The following is an 18298-nucleotide window of genomic DNA, read 5'->3' on the forward strand; positions in this document are numbered from 1 at the left end:
CTTGTGTCTGCACACAAACAATTTCCAACATGGCTCCCTGGAAAGAGGGCAAGAATACTGGAGGATTTTCCTTTCCCTAGTTGAAAGACGTTGAGGCCAATTGCAGTGTTGCTTCACCACTCTAAGATCAGTTAACTCACCACAGACCAGGAATTGAACCTGGGACGTTGTATTGTTCAGTAGTGTACCGGGTGGGCACAAAGCAGGTTCTGTTTAAATGGAGTTGTTTTGAAAACATGTTGTTTACATCAACAAGTGGAATTCACTCATATGTCACTTCAGCTTCCGCTGTTACCAAAAAGGAGGTATTTAGTCTTAGAGGTTCATGATGTCATCTGAATCATAGGTTTGAGTGCTGAATCACAGCACTGTACAACCATGAATTGCAAGCTCTCCTGGTATTTCTACAAATGAAGAATACAGCAGTTTGCAAAAGTGAAATGTTCTTTTTTGTCTTGTGTGTAACTTTGTTGTGAAGGTTGAGTGGGAGGCGCACCAAACGGCCTCCACCTTTACCTGTCACTTGATTTTGTCTGTAATACTATCAAAAAAATTTGGTGAAATATTTTATTTGGATACTTCTGTTTGCATCAGTAATACACCCTAAAATTTGGTACCTGTGATTTTATTTTGAACACTTGATGTAAGGAGTAAAGCTAAAGGGACATACTTTGGAGCTGACAATGATTATGGAGCTGTTACAGCAAGGGTGACTGGATGGCAGAAATTTGTGAGGAAAGGGGGCCATTGTGAACCTCTGAACAGTGGGCACAACCTTTTCCCCCCCTTGATTATAGCTCGTAATAATATCAGTCACGTTGTGAAAACATCATCATGGTTACAAAATGTGTAGATGACATGAGAACTCAGTCACAATAAGTGAGCTTGTAGACTCCTTCCCATTCGGAATTAAAGTAACATAAGCAGCAGTCAAAATGACAGCAGCAGCAGCATTTCATATTGTTAGAATGCATAGTTTCACACTGATATTACAGCAGATATGTAGAATTTATTAAATGAGGTACGTGTGTCTTTGTTGCTGATCAGTGAGGCACTGTGGGGTGGAGATGTGTGATTGAAAATGCATGCAGGATTTGTGTGTAATTTTGTGTGCCCTATCAAGAGTTTTTTGTGTTTTCTCAAACCAAATGGATCATATTGTCTGAAGCTGTGTTTCTTTACAGTTTGTTGTGTGTGACATACTTAAAGTAGTTTAGAATGTGCTCTCAGACATTAGCTAAAATGAGAGCTGTGGTGATTTTGAATTAACCATGAATGCTCTGTTGGGAGTATTCCATGTGATACCTGCACGGAGATTTAGCTTCTTCTGCATCTTAAGGGTTAGTGTGCCTGCTTTGGATTCTCTTCCAGCATTTGTTGGACAGGGTAGTGATTAATGTGTCGAGATTTTTTCCAGATCAGCTTGGCCACAGCACACCATGTCCCTGCTTTGTCTGACGGGCTTTATTGAGGCACTTGTAACTGATTTGTTAGGAGTTGATCTGGATGTTGATGCCTGCCCTAATAGGATTTGGCTCTCATGAGAAGGGCAGCTTTTCATGTGTGCTTGCAGATTTTTTTTTTGCTTTTTGTAATATATCTGGGCTGATTTGTTTCATTCCTTAAGCAGTCACAGTCAAATGCAGGTAGAGGAGAGAAGGTGAGACTGTAGTGTAACCTTACTTCTTAATGTTGTCCTTCATTCAGCAGACTGATTTTAAACTTATTTTTCCCCTTTCTAATTAAAACAATCCTCGTGCCACACTCTATTTAGCAAAGGGCAGACTAAGGAGATAATCAGAAAATTATCCTCCAATTAATCCTTTATAAAATTGGGCACCTGAAAGCGGCACAGTTTTCATTTTGGTTGCTCAATATTTACTTGGTACGTCACCCCTCAATCCTTTGGATTCATTTGGCCTTTGCAACCACGCTGTTGTAAGGAGAAACCGTTCCCTGATTATTGCCAATGGCTCCCCCTCTTCCTTCCCTACTTTTTCACCCTCAACCACCCCCCCTCCCCCAACCCCCCACCCCTCCTCATAGCTAGGCACCATGAGAAAAAGAGAAATTATTTATATGGTGCCTTTCACAACCTGTGTCCCAAAGCCCTTCACAGCTTTTGAAGTAGTGAGCCATGTTATGTAGCGAATTGCAGTCACCAGTCTGTGCACAAAAGGTCCCACAAATCAGTAATGAGATTTTTTTTTAAATCAAGTAATCATTTTTAGTGGTGTTACTTAAGAGATAAATAATGGCTAGGACACCAGGCAAAGTCCCCAAATTCATCCTTGAATAGTACCATGTGATCTTTTACATCCACCTGAATTAATGTCTCATCTGAAAAACAGCACCTCCGGCATTGTAGCACTCCTTCATACTGCACTGCCATTAACCTAAATGATACGCTTCATCCTGGAGTGAGACTTGAACCCACGTACTTCTGAAACAGGTCAAGCTGATGTTGATTCTCTGCCTTGTGCATAGCGTTCATTTCTCATCCACACTTCTCTCCAGGAGAATTGTAATATCTACAAAAGAATATAAGAACAGGAGTAGACCATACAGCACCATTTAATACAATCATGGCTGAACTTTGGCTTCAACTCCACTTTCCACCCTGCTTCCCATATCTTCTGTCTATATGTGATTTAGTGCTGGATGTGGAAATGGGGATTCAGTGAGAGTCTTTTGTAAAGGAAATTGCCCTAATTGGTGTGACAGGGTAAGGAGGGTCTCTGCAGGTGGGTAACAACAAGGTGTCTCTTTTCTTCCCAGAGGCAACAGGATGTGTTAGATAATTTCCAGACTTCACAGAGACAATTCAGACAAAGCACAGTCAGCTTGGGTTTTACTCTGAAAATGATTGCATTTCTTTTTCCCAGTTCACCATTACCACTGTGTGAGCTACTGAATGAGTGCTGGCGAGCTATTAAACTTCTGAGCATCATTGCCCAGCACGGTCCAGCTATCAATTCTTTGGCCACAATTGATATTCTTCTTTTGAATATATTCATGGTGTCAGTTCACTTAGCGCCCAAGGCAATTCTCCTCACCACATGCACACTGAATAGGAAACACACCCTGAGATATTCTACTATGTTAAAAGGCTCAATCTAAATACAAGTTGTTACTGGATGAAAGATGCATTTTCAAAAGTGTTTTGTGTACCTGAGGGAGAACTCCTTTTGGGGAGAAGAGTGAATTTCATCCTTGTCAAAGTGAAGAATGTATGGCTGGGTCGTGGAATATTTCTTTCACTCTTGTCACTCAGTATGGGCATTCCCATAGCAGTTATGGCACACCCTACAACTGCCGAGTAATCTGTCCCAAAAAAACTACTCGCCCACAAAACCCTGTACTGACCAATATTTTTCTTTGTCTTTTCCAAACCATCCTGCAGGCTTCCTCGCGTAAGATTTCCCTCAAACGTGTCAGAAGTAATGTAACACTAGGACCAGTTTAGCCCTGTGGGCTTTTAACCCAGTACAGACAGATTTGAGAAACTGAATAAATTTCATGGCAGACCTTGCAGCTAGCCCTTAAAAGAGATTCATCCCATCCATCAGTGTTGGATTCAAGCCAGGTGTCAGTCCCAGAGGTGAAGGGCAATATGCTAACTCAGTGTGCCACCCTGCTCGTCACAAAAGCCAATATACACCGTGGCTACCAACTTATGTTTGTGTTATGTTTGCAAGTGATATCAAGTAAATATTTGCATATGAACCATTGGAGGTTAGTTACTGTGTGATTGTGCACGCACTGACCTGAGAAACAGGACGGTCATGTTACATGGATATATAAACACCTGATGTGAATCCCCTGTTGTTTTCCTGTGGGGAATGACAACTCCGTGCATGGAATGCGACCTCCACAGGTCTGCCATGTATACACAACATGAATCATGGTTTAAAGGTGGAAAAGCAGCAATGTGTATTCTGCAGCACAAAAGCTTTTGTGCAACCTTTAAACCATCTGCATTTTTGTTCCGTGATGTTCAATAAAAACAATTGGCCTTCAATCGTCTCGACTTAAAATCGGGTTACATGAATGCTGTTGTGACAATGTTAAGTTGGAGCTACTTTCATACTGGCCTTAGGGATATGTTAGCCCCACCAGCTGCCAAAGCAGGAATCTCGCAGCTGCAGCAAATTCCACTGCCAGTTTGCTGAACACTGAAGATGGTGCAAAATAAATTCAGGAGGATAATGCCAGAACTTAAGAGCTATACTTATCAGGAAAGGCTGAACATGCTGGAACAGCTGAGGAGTGAAAGATTTTAAAATTATAGAGGGGTTTAATAGGTTAGAGGTGAATAAGATGCTTCCACTGTGGGTGAGGCCAAAACGAGGATCCATAAATACAGTAATTCCTCACTTAATGTCCTAGTTGCTTTCTTTAAAAGTGCAACTTTAAACAAAACAACGTTAAGCAAATCAGATTTCCCATAAGAATTCATGTATGAACTGGAGTTAAGTTCCCCAGCGAGTTTCTCCCCAATTTCTTACCTGGATGTGGAAAGAGCGAATTGATCATATTTCTGGCCATTTGGAGTGAGGCGGCTAGCAAGCCAGTGAGTGGTGCAACAAGTGGATCAGAAGCGAGGCGGTGAGCAGGGCTGATCTGGAAATCGCCCAAACCAACCCCTGACGTTTCAGGCAAACTTCCTGATGGCACTGTTTCATTGCTGTGTCGATGGTGATGACAACACGCAAGTCAGCTGCCAATGACGCATGTAAAAACGAAAATGGTGACGCAACTTGGAAAAATAGGCCTTAAAGAATAAAACGAAACAAAGTTAAGTGGGGCAAGGACTCAATGTATAAGATAATCACTAATAAATCCAACAGGAGAAACTTATAGGAGAAAGATATGCTTATAGGGTTAGATGAAGAGAGGTGGGAGGAGGTTTGCACAGAACACTAATGCTGGCATAGACTACTTGGGGGCAGAATGCTGTATATGTTACTGTAATTCTTTGTAAAATTCATTAAGCCCAGTCACTAGGAACATCAAATATAGAAAGAGGTGTTTTTGGCAGCTGGACGTTTTTTGTGGATGTTGCTGACATTTATTGCCCATCTCTATTTTCCCTTCACAACTGATGGCACCGTTTGATACAACTGAGTAGCTAGATCACTTCAGAGGGTAGTTAAAAGTGAAACACATGGGTGTTGGATAGTAGTCACATTTAAGTCTGACCAAATAAGTACAACTAGTTTCCTTCCGTAAGAAAGTGAACCATTTGGCTTTTTACAAGTCCAACAGCTTCATGACCACTCTGCCTTACGAGCTTTTTAGTTCCAGATTTTTAAAGCCGATTTCAAATTCTCAAACTGAAGAGCTTGCATTTCCTGGATTATTAGTGCAATAACATCACCATTACACCATTCTTCTGAATCACTTCATGAATCACTGAATCGTGGTGTTGAAGGACGCCATTCTGCTCATCATGACTGTCAGCTCTCTGAATGAGCCTTCGACTTGGTCCCATTCCCATATACATCTAAATTTTTATTTTTCAAACATTTATCCATCTCTCTTTTGAAGACTTTTAATGGGTTGTCTTGGGTACTAACAATTCTACTAAAAAATCTTCAAACCTTTCCTTTTGTTTTATTGATGACCTTGGATTTAGTCATTTGGCAGTACAGAACTTGAGCATTGTTGAAAAATGGATGTGCTGTCAAAGCATTTCATCTTGCACTCATCAGGACAGACGCAAGAATACCAAATCTCAAAGAGAACAACAATTTATGCTGCATTGGTTGGCAAGTGGACTTTGATTGGTAGAGGCATTGCCATGGAGAATGCACCAGGGAATAGTTAACAGCCAAGCTTTTGTTTTAAATTCAGGCTAAACAGTTCGCCTTTGATTGGTCAAGGCATTGCCATGGGGAATAACCCAGGGAATGGCTGTCCCCCAAGCTTTTTGTTTTGCTGAAAGAGGCGCAATGTGAGGACATGTTTGTTTTATTTGCAAAGGACAGAGTCCTGTGTGAATATATGTAGCTTTCTTGCGCTCCCCTGCCAGCCAGTTTGTAGGCAAGGGGGCTTGTAAAATCCAGCACAGCCTTCCTCCTGTCTAACTCCTGCCCCCCTCTCCCCAACCTGTATGAAGGTTTAGGGGGAGCAGTGGAGGTATTGCGTAGCCCACCCACCCTTGGGCCTGTTGAGGTCCTTAAATGGACAGGGAGAGGCCCATACAATGTGGGAAGCCTGGCAGCTTTAGCTACGCGGTCTGGTGTCAGGTAAGTGGAGGGTTGAGAATGGAGTTGAGAAACTTATCAGCCATGATTGAATGGCAGAGCAGACTCGATGGGCCGAATGGCCTAATTTCTGCTCCTATGTCTTATGGGTGGGGGGGGGTCCTCTTTTGTGGGCCCCTTGTGTCCATCGGAGGTGCCCCATCCCCCCACCCCCAAAAAATTACACCCCCCCCCCCCAAAGCCCCTCTACCCTCTCCACCCCAGGCCCTCAAACCCAGCGCACCCACACCGCACCCCCCCACCCCCCCCCCCCCCCCCCCCCCCCCCCCCCCCCCCCCAGTCCCCTTGCTGGGACCCGCCAGTGTGACCCGAGCGAAATCCCCCTCACTTACCTTGGCATCCAGTGACAGTCTCCGTTGGGAACTGCCTTAGTCCCAGCAGTGGCCACTGCTCCTGCCTGTCGCTGCTAGGACCACAAAGCTGCTAGACATCCAATTGGCCGACAGCTCTCTAAGGCAGAACCTCCTGTCCCTGAGGGGCGGAAATCCCTCAGCCTATCAACGGCCAGTTGACTGTTAAATGACAATAAGGCAGCCATTCTTCCTCTGGGTGGGCTGCCCACTGACTTTTTAGCCAGGTTTGGGGGATGGGTGGGATCATAGTGCCACATTAAATTCAGCCCCATCCATTGTGCCAGGTATAACATCAGCCATGAGAAATTTCCCCCCAATCCCCATTGATTTCAGCTTTAATGGGCCTCCTTGATGCCATACTGTCAAATGTTGCCTTGATTTTTAAGCCATTGGTGCCAGTCAGGCAGATCAATCTATCACTTGCTGTCAAGGGCAGTCACTCTCACCTCACCTCTAGAATTCAGCTCCTGTGCCCATGTTTTGACCAAGGCTGTAAAGAAGTCTGCAGCTGAGTGGTCCTGGCAGAATTCAAAGTGAGCATAAGCGAACAGATCATTGGTGAGTAAGTTCCATTTGATAATACTGTTCCTGGCCCCTTCCATTCATTCTTTGATGATTGGGAATAGGCTAATGGGGCAGTAATTGGCCTGGTTAGATTTGTCCTGCTTTTTGTGAACAAGGGCCCCTCTCACCAGCAGGATTTTCCAGTGCCACTGAAGCTAGTGGACTTTTGAACGACTCGCCACATTTTCCAGCCCAGCCCCTGCCAGGACGGGGCCACAAAATTCCACACAAGATATATTTGGGAGACTGTTCCCATTGTTGGATGGATTGTTTTGAATGTTCTGGTGTGAGGCTCCCACAATTAGCAGTGCAGTCTCTAATCACCTCCTAGAACACCAACCTCTGTCTTTGTGTATCCAGCAATTCCTGCTTCCTTTCCCACACTATTGACATATTTCCACTTGACACCCCTAACTCACCTGAGCAACTTGACATTCTTCTCCCTCTTATTGCTTTTGCTAACAGCCTGTCCATAAATTCCTCCTCCTTCTCTCGTCCTGAAACCAACCCTTTCATTTTCCTAGCGTATCAGACTGATCTCCATGTCACCATTTCCCTCGAGCTTTTACCCTATCCTTCTGTCCCAATTGTTCTACTTGGTTCCTAATATGCGCCAACAATTGAAAGTAATACTTCAATTTAAATGCACTTTAACATGTCGATGTCTCAAAGCATTTCAACAATAAATTATTTCTTGCACATTCTGCTTCAACAACACCAAACAAATCACAAGACGAATAAGCATTTTACCTAGGTTTGTTTTTGGTCTTGAAATGTCAACTCTTCTTCTCCGCCGATGCTGCCAGACCTGCTGAGTTTTTCCAGGTAATTCTGTTTTTGTTTTGTTTTTGGTGCTGTTGGTTGAGGCAGGAATGCTGACTAGAAAGTCCGAAGTACTGGCTGCTTTTCCACTGGAACAAGATCTTTAATATATATCTGAACCAGCAGATGAGACTTCAGTTTAATGTCCCAAGTGAAAAATGGCAGCTCCCATCTTGTAGCACTCTCTCGATATTCCACTAATATGCCAAATTATGCACTCAGGGTGGAGCTCAAACTCTCAAACCTTTTTGAGGCCTAATGAGATGAGCACTGTTTTACAAGCACTTAACCCTACATGGGATCACTCCTTTCCTTCTCTACACTAACCTTTTTTTGATCCAGAGCAACTAATTACTTTGAACCAAATTAATTTTATTTTATAACCACAAAGTTCAAAGCCCTGCAATAAATGCAGATAAAATAAACAGATTGGAAGGGTGGATTATAGAGAACCAAACCACTGAATGCTGCCAAGTTTGTGACTTGTATGAGCTCGTCTGTTAAATTATTCCTGTGTAAATCACTTGCTCCAACATTTTCCACAGTAATGCAGCATAAATACCCAGTGGGGGCCTTTGGAGCCTGCAACTTCTTGACCAACTTAAAGGGCTTGAAACTCATGAGAAAGAGCTTCCAAACTCCTGAAATCACCTTTCTCAAGAATGCCATAAACTGAGTGAACCCACTTCCCTCCCACATAAAATGAAGATTATTAGGAGAATAAAGAATGTACCTCAGTGCTTTCTGTTACATCACTTGAACTCGTCTTGAGGAATAACTGCTCAGTACCTTAATAAGCACCTAAACATGGATTAAATAATGGCCTGGGTTTTGTAGTCAGTGACAAAGTGCTCGCTGCAGACCTTGAAGAAAGCTGCCCACTAAAATCGAGTGATCACTGTGGTGTTATTTCCCCCGTTCTCGAGATCAGTTCAAAGTTGGTGCCAAGTTGAGGTGCTCTCCAGGCATCCAGCTGCAGTGATATCAGCAAGCGGGATAAGCAACCAGTCATAGAGAAGAATTCTCAGACAGGAAACCAGGTAGATAAAAGCACTGAATCCCATTACTTTTAATTTAATGGAGAAAATTGACATTCCCCAAATGTAAAATCAGCTTTTCACAGCCAGAGAGGCTGTTCAGAAGTAATTGGGAAGTTACTTACCATTTTAAAAACCCAGTTATGCCTCTTCCAACAAGATGCAAGTTTGCCAAGGTTTTTTTTACAGCAAGATTAATAGCCTATGGGCAGAATTTTCTGCCTACCGGGTGGGCAGGCCCTACCCAATCTCCGGCAGACGGGGAACCAATCCCAGCCAGAGAAGCTGGCCCTGCCGCCATTTTAAATGGGCGGGCCAATTAAGGCCCGCTCAGCGTGATGTCTGCTGGGAAACGCTATGCGCTTCCTATGCAGGCAGGGGTGGATTCCCCAAATGCGAGAGTGCGCTCTTTTGCGCATGCGCATGAAAGAGCTCACATCTCCCTGAGGCTAAGTGCTGCCTCAGGGAGATCGCTGACAGTTGTGAAAACATTAAAAATAGAAAAAAAAATCCTTAACATGTCCCCCTCATGAGATGGAACATGTTGATAAATTTCACTAAAACTTTATTGAACTTTTTAAAACCCTGCATGAAATCTCATGTCGCCGGTGGATGAGGTCTCATGTTTTTTCTACTCTCCACCGGGGCTCCTGGCCTGACCGCCAACCTTAAGGTTGGACGGGCAGGTCCTTTAATTGTTTTAATGATCCTGTCAATGGCCTCAATTGGCCATTGACAGGTTGGCGGGCCCACAGCTGATTTTGCTGTGGCCCCACCTTCCTGAAGATTTAAATGGGGCAGGATGACGTCGGGGGTTCCCTCCAACGGCATCCCGTGTCATCTTACCCGTCGGCTGCACCCTGCTCGCCAACATCAAAATTCAGCCCTATGAGTGCATGTTCTCATTAATTCAGTTTTCCATTGATTTCCATTGATTGCATTCTGGTGGTGCTTCAGCAGCAAAGAATCAGTGCTCATCAGCAACATGTGAATTTCCAAGTTATTCTCCATGTGTGTGGACTCCAGAATGGCAAATGCTGACATTTTCACCATCATTATCATCACATCATCCGGGCCCCTAAATCTTTTAGAATACTGTTGAGTGAAAGCAATGGTAATAGTAATAATATATCAATATTAAAATAAAATTGATCCATGGTTGCATGCCATATGGAAGCAAAAATTGTCCTGACACCTGGCCCCATGAGTCTGTTACCACTATGAAGTGCCTGAATGTGGCACATTTAAGGGCATAAAAAATCTGCTCATCAAGCCTGTTCGCTACACAGATTGTATACAGTTTACTCTATCATTAGAGAAAATTGTTTGTTACAAAATAACATCCTGTGATAATCTTTTGGCTTTATCTGTTATCTCACAATTTTCCTGCACGATGTGTACAATTTTACACCGATGTCCCAAAATGAATAAAAATACCCATTTCTGCTTTCTGTGCCACTGACACCCATCTTGCTCTGCACAGTGTCTTTACACATGAGAGAACTCTCTCTTCCCAATCTTGTGTTCAACACCTTTCTCTGCCAGTCATTCATTCCTTCCTATAGGACCTGGGCTTTGTTTTTGTTGAATAAATGCTCTTTAAAAGATGAAGGATTATTTATTGTTTGCAGTTACAGTGGGTTGCATCTTCTGGTTGGCGAGCGGGGGTGGGGGGGCCGACACGGGGTGACATCAGGCGGGCATCCCGACATCACCCCGTGTCATTTATAGTTTCAGGACGGCGGGCACACAGCCGAGTCAGCTGCACGGCCCCCTGACCTGTCAATGGCAGATTAAGGCCATAAAAAAATCATTAATGGACCTGCCCATCCAACCTTAAAGTTGGCAGGCAGGCCAGGAGCCCTGGTGGGCTTCTGAAAAAACATGAAACCTCATCCACCGGCGGGATGAGGCTTCATGAGGGATTTAAAAATTTCAGAATATTTTGAAATAAAAGTTATGGACATGTCCCAGCTCATGTGACAGTGTCCCATGAGGGAACATGACAGTGAAATTTTTTCTATTGTTTAAACTGCTTTTCACATTTGAGCTGATCTCTCTGAGGGGAGGAGCACACTCCCAGCTCAGAGAATTCCCCCTCACCACCCGCACAGGGAGTGCGTAGCACTTTCTGGCGGACATCACGCTGGGTGGGCCTTAATTGACCCGCCCACATCAAATGGCACGTACCCAACCAGGGCTGCCGATCGGGAACCTGTCCCCCGTGCCCACTCCCGCACATCCCCCCTGCCCCAACCTGGGGGGGGGTGGGGGGGGGCAGAATGTTGCCCATTGTGATTTTTATCAGGGGGAATAAAAGGCGTCTGCCATAAAGAGTCGAAATTGGATGACAAAGAAAAACAATCAATTAATTGGGACAAATTAATCATTCAATTTAATAAAGCTGTTCTCCTTTCAATCAATCAGTCAATCCTATTTTAAAAAACTGTCTTCTTTCTGGAGAATGCAACACGAAAACCAAATGACACTGAAGGATGTTTTGCAAAAAAAATCATTAAAACTACATTAAAACAGCTGCTTCAGTATGTTTTGGAGATATTAATTGCACAATTAATATATAGGATCTGTTATTTAAAATGGGGTTATATTACATTCCTTTATAACCGTTCACTGCATCCTTTTAAATTAACACTGCATTGCATCCTACTGATAAGAATTGTAGTTACAATTTGTTAAATTTGCATTTTTGATTCTAATTTTGGATGTCATGAAAGTTGACATGAAGTGCTCACAGATGTAAGCTTTTTAATATATAAAAAATAAAAAATACCTGGAAAAACTCAGCAGATCTGGCAGCATCGGCGGAGAAGAGTACAGTTGACATTTCGAGTCCTCATGACCCTTCAACAGAACTAAGTAAAATTTCACCCCTTTCCGAATTTTACTTAGTTCTGTTGAAGGGTCATGAGACTCGAAACGTCAACTGTACTCTTCTCCTCCGCCGATGCTGCCAGACCTGCTGAGTTTTTCCAGGCATTTTTTTATTTTTTATTTTGGTTTTCCAGCATCCGCAGTTTTGTTTTTGTTTTTATAGCTTTTTAATATATTACTGGTTAGGCTTCTATGTTAGCACATTCTGAGGCAAGACGAAATGCAGTCTTGAGGCAAAGTAGTTTAGAGACTGGACTAACTGAAAGTGTCCCTTGAAAGCCCTCCATCTCGCTGCCTCACTGTCATCCCTTAAGTCCCACCTTTTCAGCCAAGGTTAACCAGTCTAATCTCTGCTTCTTTGCCTTGACATTTCTTTTTCCTACACCTCTGTGAAGTGCCTTGGGACGTTTTTGCACCAATTTTCACCAATTAAGTGCAAACTGCTGTCGTCATCATTGTTGTCTTGCTTTTAGTGGGCACAGGAGTCTTGCATTTTGTGTGTGTGTGTGTGTGTGTGTGTGTGTGTGTGTGTGTGTGTGTGTGTGTGTGGAGGGGGATGGGGTCAACTCATATTATTGTGTAATCATATGCAGCCCACTTTCTGCTTTAGCTACAAATGTGTATCTGACCGCCAGTACCAAAAGGTCATACATCCTTGCAGCAAGGGTTTCGGAGTGCTCGCTTCTGATACGAGGTTTTAGTACAAGGTGTCAGTGCTGAGAACTTAACAAATATTCATCTCCCCACATGCACAAATAAAGTGATTGACTATTTGCATTAGAATAGATTACCACAGGCTGGCATTTTGGGGAGCAGATTCATCTCCACATACATTCTTCAACATTAATGGAATCTCAGTTATTTGAAATATTGCTGCCTTAAGTGATTGGTTTCTTGAGGGCTGGTTAAAACAATAAATAATCTTACAATAAAAATACGTGCACTGTAAAGTGCTGCTAATTATCAGTTACTACGGTAGCTCTCTGTTACTAATTATTCAGCCTTTTCAGCATTTTGGTGACAAGTTCTTTAAAACTGTATCAATCTTGGAGGTATTTACAAGAAGCAAGAATGTAACTTTCTGCTATATCAATACACACTTTGATGTTTCCCTAAATGCACAAGCTCAGCCAGCTGAACTTTTAAAGCTTCAGCTAAAGTGTAATTTTATAATTCGTATTGCTGCAAAATCCTGTCATTTTCAAATAGTTTGAAAATTGAGACAAGTTTTCTTTAGGCACTTAGATGTGACAAAAATTAAATAGATAATTAATAATTCAATATTTAACAAAATAAGCTCAAGGTTACAAAACGATTGCCTTCGTCTTCAGGACAGAATGTTTGTTTGTTTGTTTTGAAATTGTTCCTATTTTTCCTTTTTGCCCCTGTGATCAAGTTTAGGGTGGATCCAACAGTAATATCAACTTGTATTTATATAGTGATCTTCACAAAGAGCCATGTCTTTGAGAAAGATGGACACCATAGAACAGTTACAGCATAGAAATATGCCATTCAGCCCATCGTGACTGTATGTCTGAAAAATAAACAAAAATAGCTGCCAATTTTAATCCCACCTTCCAGCACCTGATCTGTAGCCTTGCAGGTTACAGCACTTTAGGTGCAGATCCAGGTGCTTCTGTGTCCACCACCAAACCAGGCAGTGAATTCCAAATACCCACCATCCTCTGGGTGAAGAAGTTTTTCCTCATGTCCCCTCTGATCCTCCTACCAATCACCTTAAATCTATGCCTCCTGGTAATTGACCTTTGCTTGGACAACAGGACATTCCTGTCTACTCTATCTAGGCCCCTCATAATCTTTTACGCCTCAATCAGATTACCCCCTCAGCCTCCTCCGTTCTGAGGAAAACAACCCCAGCCTATCCAATTTTTCCTCATAACTGCAATTTTGCAAGCCCTGGCAACATCGTTGTAAATCTCCTCTACTGTCTCCAGAGCAATTATGTCCTTCCTGTAATGTGGCGACCAGAACTGTGCATAAAATTCCAGCTGTGGCCTAACCAGCGTTTTATACAGTTCTAAAATCACATCCCTGCTTTTTTATTCTATACCTTTTCCAATAAAGGAAAACATTCCATATGCTTTCTTTACCACCTTATTCCCTTATTCACCTGCCCTGCCACCCTCAGGGACCTGTGGACGTGCACACCAAGGTGTCTCACTTCCTGTACCCCTCCAATATCCTCCCATTTATTGAATATTCCCTTGCTTTGTTTGCCCCCCACCCCCCCCAAAATGCATTAACTCACCCTTCTCTGGAATGAATTCCATTTGCCACTTTTCCGCCCACTCAACCAAATCATTGATATAATTCTGGAGACAACAGCTATCCTCCTCACCATCACCTACACGGCCAATTTTTTGTCATCTGCTAATTTCCCAATCATGCCTCCCACGTTTAAGTCCAAATCATTAATATATATAACAAACAGCAAGGGACCTAATACTCAGCCCTGTGGAATGCCACTGGAAACCATTTTCCATTTCAGAAACATCCATCAACCATTACCCTTTGTTTCCTGTTGCTGAGCCAATTTTGAATCCAACTTGTCATATTCTCCTGTTTCCCATGGGCTTTCACTTTTTTACCAGCTTGCCTTGTGGGACCTTGTCAAATGCCTTACTAAAATCCATGTAGACAACATCCATTGCACTACCCTCATCAATCCTCCCTCTTACTTCCTCAAAAAATTTGATTAAATTAGCAAGACGCGACCTTCCCCTATCAAAACCATGCTGACTATCCCTGATTAATTCATTCCTTTCTAAGTGACAGTTTATTCTGTTTATGAGAATAGATTCTAATAACCTGCCCACCACAGAAGTCAAACTGACCAGCCTATAATTATTTGGTCTATCCCTTGCACCCTTTTTAAATAATGGTACAACATTTGCAGACCTCCAATCCTCTGTTACTTTACCAGTATCTAGTGAGCATTGGAAAATGATCCTCCGAGCATCCACTATTACTCCCTGGCTTCCTTTAATAGCCTGGGATACAATCCATCCAGCCCTGGTGATTTATCCACCTTCAAGGATGTCAGTTCCTCCAGTACCTCCTCTCTCATTATGCTTATTGTATCTAATATTTCACACTCCTCACCAAAAAGAAAATGAAGGAATTTAGATAGGGGTAAGTTTCCAAATGGCATCTGAAAACAGGAGAAGCATGAGCACAGTAAGATGTTTTTAGAAGAAATGCTGGAGGGCAGTGATTCAGAGGTCAGCCTCCAATGATGGAAGAGAGGGATTGGAGAACCAGCAGTAATCCAGAGTAAAGGAGTCGCAAGGGATGTAGGCAGAGACATGTGACTGGAAGATTCTGCAAATGGGGTGAATCAATATTATAGAAGAACTTGAAAGCTAGATCATTCTCTAGTTGGCCATCCTGAGCTGTGTGAAAGCAGCCAGCAGAAGATTCTTTCTCCCCCACCACCACTGAGCAGAGGCCACCATTGCCTTTCTAGAGAAGGGAATTCTGTGAATTGGGTGGGGGAGGGGTTTTGGGGGGAAATGTGCATGCCTGTATTGTACAATACTATACAAGGTTCTGTGCCACATAGTTTACATCATATTGCTTTTTTATTGCCAACTCTGTTGAAAATGTCTCTCACTTTACATGGTGAGGGAGTATCTTAGTTCCTGGCTCTGTTTTCTGTGGTGTCATCATTTTGCTTAATTTCTTTACTCACTGAATGCATGATCACAGCCTCCTGTTTGATCAGTTGCTGCTTGTCAAACAATGGCAGTTCAACAATGCACTTTGATACCTGACCTTTGAACTTGAATCTTTTTCTCTTGCAATTTTCTGTTTCTAATATATTCAACCTTAACAATGCTGTGGAATGCTGCTTCTCTGCAAATCTTTGCATCCTATTTGTTTTGACAGGGACGCATGCCCAGACAAGGGCAAGGCTGAGCTCACAGCTTCTCCCTTTCCCAGTTCAGTTTTCAGTGCCTCTGAAGAGGAGAGCAGCATGCCAGGGAAGAGCTAGACTACGACTAAAAGAAAAACAGGACAAAGAGAAGGTTGTTGGTTGGCACAAGTAATAAGTAACCTGGCTTTAGCTGAAAGGAAGCAGGCTGTAAGTTTGATGATGTATATCCATTTGTTTATTTGTCTCTATTGTCTACTTTGACTCTCCTAAGACACGTAGTTCTTAGAAACACCGAATTATGCAGGAAGATCAGAAAGTTGAGTTAAATGATTGAAAATGCAGCACCCCATGACAGAATGTGAGTTTAAAAGACATTAAATTTACTGTAGGTCTTGGATAGCTGGTTTAAAAACGCAGTGCAAAATCTGAAGTACAGAATCTAATTCAAATTTTTATCATGTATTCTGTTCGGGTGAAATAAATATGTGGAGAAATAATCACTTTTTCTATATACAGGGATATCCCTGACAATCTGTACAAAAATGTAATTGCAAGTTAAAAATATATCACAGGTAATATATCCAGGTTTATTTTTTATTAATTTTGTATTTTGTTTTGAGATGCACCCTTTCTCCCTCTGAAATCAGTCATTAGGTAGATAATAGAACTTTTATCAAAGATTTCTGCTGTCTATTGTTTTATGCTCTGTATGTTTTGTTAAATTGCGGTTATAGTTTGTTCATAGTAGTTTAGCTATAACAGTCTTGTGACTCTGAGTTAATGCACCACAGAGTCAGATTTGGATTTCTTCCTTGCCACTTCCTTCAAAGCATGAGTTCCTTGGTTGGTATAATCAGCTGAAGGAGAGTCACCTTCTATTGAATGAAAGACCAAAAATTAAAGTGTGTGTCCATTAATGCCACTGTGACGAACACCTCCTAAAAGGCTATTTTGGGGTGGCATTAATAGAGGCCTAACAAAAAGTTATTGCTACCCTTGTTCCCCACCCTAACCCCATTTCTGGAGCTTTGTACAGCATGGAGAGATATACATGGATGGAGCGCAAACTATTGTAATCAAGTGAAGTAACAAAATATAAGAATACTATGCAAAATTGTGTCACCATTTAATCTGTTTGTATTCAAGGGGATATATCCATCTCCATTCACCTAGCTCAAGCTGAAGCAGGGGAACCTTTGACATTTTCACGAGCAGTGAATTCTAGGAGAGAGGAGTCAAAAAAAATTGAAGGCTTCCTTTTCATTCACTTCACAGTGACGACAATATCACCACTGCAATGCTCAGAAATTCATATGGACTACTCCATTACATTAATGACTTAAAATGTTCCTATTTTAAAACAACAACAATTTACATCAAAGGCACTGTATAAATATAATAAAATGTCACTGGGTGCCTCACAGGAGCATTATAAAACAAAATATGACTATGAGCCACAGAAGAAGATATTGGGTCAGATGACCAAGAGCTGGTCAAAAAAATAGGTTTTGAGGGAGGAAAGCGAGGTAGAAAGGGGGAGAGGTGTAGGGAGGATATTCTAGAGCTTGGGAAACAGGCAGCTGAAGGCACGGCCACCAGATGGTGGAGCAATTAAAATCAGGGATGTTCTAGATATCAGAATTATAGCTGAGCAGATTTCTGAGGGCTATGGGGCTGGAGGAGATTACAGAGATAGGGAGGATTGCAGCCATGGAGGGATTTGAAAACATATATGAGAATTTTAAAATCAAGACAGTCTCTCTGACCGGGAACCATAGTAGGTCAGCGAGCACAGGAGTGATAGGGGAAGGGGACTTGTTGTGAGTTAAGACACGAACAATGGATGACCTCAAGGTTACAGAGGATAGATTGTGGGAGACCAGCCAGGATATATTAGAACAGTAAAGTCTAGATGTAACAAAGGCTTGAATGAGGGTTTCATCAGCAGATGAGCTGAGGCAAGAACAAAGTTGGGTGAAGTTATGGAGGTGGAAATAGACAGTTTTACTGATGACATGGAAATGAAGTCAGAAGTTCATCTCGGGGTCAAATGTGACACCAAGGTTGTAAACAGTCTGGCTTAATCCCAGACTGTTGTCAGGGAGAGGGATGGAGTCAGTAGCTAGGAGAATGGACTTCCAGGAGTATAAACCATTTTGGCTTTTCAAGTCATGGAAGGTTTTGAAAACCTGAAGTCATTGGTGGACTCCAGCCATAGGTGTGACAGGAGTCTGTCAGAATGGCTACAAATTTGACAGAGGCTCAGACTTGAGCTGGCGATTCTGTGTTAGCTTAATAGGAGTCATCTCTACAAGGCGATCAACATTCAAAACACTGGCTGAGCCTGGTGTAGCATCAACAGCCTTGACTCCAGGGCAAATGAAGCCCACCGGGGTTGAGACCTAGACTGCTGAAGAGGAGGAGTCATGTTTGTGAAATATCAAAACCCATTTGTTTTGTAAA

At 42.5% G+C, this 18298-nt stretch overlaps 1 protein-coding gene across 6 annotated transcripts in view; it reads left to right on the plus strand.

Moving 5' to 3' along the window:
- shroom3 (shroom family member 3) overlaps positions 1-18298 on the plus strand; it is a 170628-nt gene that overhangs the window by 85796 nt on the left and 66534 nt on the right. Inside the window, exon 1 of one of the 6 annotated variants that reach the window (XM_041190677.1) lies at positions 15976-16042. The exons of the other annotated variants lie outside the window; for them this stretch is intronic. The gene's annotated coding sequence lies outside the window, so the exon portion shown is untranslated. Of the gene's footprint in view, positions 1-15975; positions 16043-18298 lie in introns of those variants that run through there. 6 annotated transcript variants of the gene reach the window in all.

Source organism: Carcharodon carcharias, chromosome 1 (genome assembly GCF_017639515.1).
Source record: "Carcharodon carcharias isolate sCarCar2 chromosome 1, sCarCar2.pri, whole genome shotgun sequence".
NCBI lineage: Eukaryota > Metazoa > Chordata > Chondrichthyes > Lamniformes > Lamnidae > Carcharodon > Carcharodon carcharias.